Source organism: Priapulus caudatus, unplaced genomic scaffold (genome assembly GCF_000485595.1).
Source record: "Priapulus caudatus unplaced genomic scaffold, Priapulus_caudatus-5.0.1 Scaffold118, whole genome shotgun sequence".
In the NCBI taxonomy this organism is placed as follows: Eukaryota; Metazoa; Priapulida; class Priapulimorpha; order Priapulimorphida; family Priapulidae; genus Priapulus; species Priapulus caudatus.
The window spans coordinates 131,036-132,751 of record NW_014577179.1 but is presented as its reverse complement, the minus strand read 5'-3'; the positions used below and the strand labels follow the sequence as shown (position 1 = coordinate 132,751).

The 1,716-nt window shown below is 45.3% G+C and overlaps 1 protein-coding gene across 1 annotated transcript in view; it reads left to right on the top strand.

The window, feature by feature from the left end:
* The first annotated feature begins 41 nt into the window (after nucleotides 1-41).
* Nucleotides 42-1,716, top strand: part of LOC106805564 (sodium channel protein 60E-like) — a 54,760-nt gene continuing 53,085 nt past the window's right edge. Inside the window, exon 1 of the mRNA XM_014807214.1 lies at nucleotides 42-116. The gene's annotated coding sequence lies outside the window, so the exon portion shown is untranslated. The remainder of the gene's footprint in view (nucleotides 117-1,716) is intronic.

Sequence of the window (1,716 nt, the reverse complement as noted above, 5' to 3'; positions counted from 1 at the left end):
ATGTTTTACGTGTTTTTCCTTAAACGATTGTTCAGATATTTCGACTATTTTGTGATACTAACTATTTTGGTAAACTGTGTATTTCTGACACTAAGCAAGTCACTAGAAGCAGCCGAGTAAGTACACGAGCTTTCTTTTTATTAATATTATTTTTATTATTATTATTTGTTTATTTATTTTCGTCGTACTGCATTTCACTCACATACCGTAAGTTTACTACAATGTTCATATTAGAGAGGGAGGGGGACGGAAAGAGAGGGATCGCGAGTGTGTTCGTGCGTGTACGTGATAGAGAGAGTGAGAGAAATGAAGGAAGTGAGAAAGAGAGAAAGGGAGAGAACGAAAGTCAGAGAAAGGAACAGAGTGATAGCAGTTAGAGAAGCGAGGCGGATACAACCTAGTGATAGGATATTGATGGGCGCTGCATGTAAGACCGTAGCTTATTCTCCAGCCCATCCTGATTTGCTGCTGCCGTCTCCAGAGAAAACAAGGTTATTTTCTAACACGGCGAATCAACTAAGTCGCGACTAACTACTTTTCCGACGGTCCCGCAGTCGTGAATGTGTTTTGAGTTTTACTGTCAGTGGTGAAGCCGCGCGGGTGCGATTCGACGATCATACACGTGACCACAGTCAGATTACGCACCATTGAATTTTTTTTTTAAGCGACTTTTTTGAACAACAATAACTAATTTGCTAGCGGAGAAAACATCGAAACGTGCAAGAAAAAGCAGCTGCGTTTCGAGCTACTAAACCAATCTATAAATATAACCGACCACCTTCTAGTTACGCACGTAATCTCGTGTTTATTTGCGTAAGCTTATGTTTTTAGCGGACATGCAATTTGCCTGAGTGTTCAGATGTGGCAGATCGGCGTCCCTAAGAGACCCCGAAATTCACGCATCGAGTGTATCGAATGTTACAGTACAACCTAAATACATATCGTATGAAATTACGCGTGACTCATATATCACGTGTGTGTGTGGAAGCGTTTCGTTAAAACGCCCCGTCAGTCGGCCCGCGCATAACCCATCTTTCGAGCACCGTGGCGATATTTTGCTTTGGGCTTTTAAATACCGCGTCGCCATCACTTTCTCGCCGACGTTCGGCGACTTCTTGACTCTGCGGCAATCCACGGCAACTCTCCTATCAAAATAACACAGAGCTGTTGACCTATATGCAAAGTAAACAGAATTTGGCTTCGTGCTAAATGTCCCAGAGATGACGGCGTCGGTCAATATATATAGTGCCAGTTGGGCATCGTGTATTTGTACCGCAATCTCGTGTGCCCGTCTCTATTGTAGTCTGCGGACGGGCGGCGCACGCCTATTATTGCGTGCCTCAGGTCCCGTAAACATTCACTGCGTTAACGGGCGCGGGATAACTAGAGTGAGTCATGATTCGATGATGAACTATGTGGGAAGAGAATAAGTTAGCTATAGTCAGGGACGAGGACACGGTGCATAAGGCACCAGCTCCCCGCCGCGGCATCCATTTTATTTCATCTGTTTCTTTTTACGCATAGAGCAAACGAGTGCGCTCTTGGACATCTAATCCTTGTAGCGTGTGTGCGGCGCTGGCACACGACATATGGCTCCCCTTACCTCCTCCCCCTCCCCGTCTTCTCCTATCTCGCTCTGCTCTGTCTATTTCTTGGTGCTTCTTCCCTTTGTGTCTAAATCGCGCTCTCTCTCCTTCCTTCTATCCCTTCCTTCAT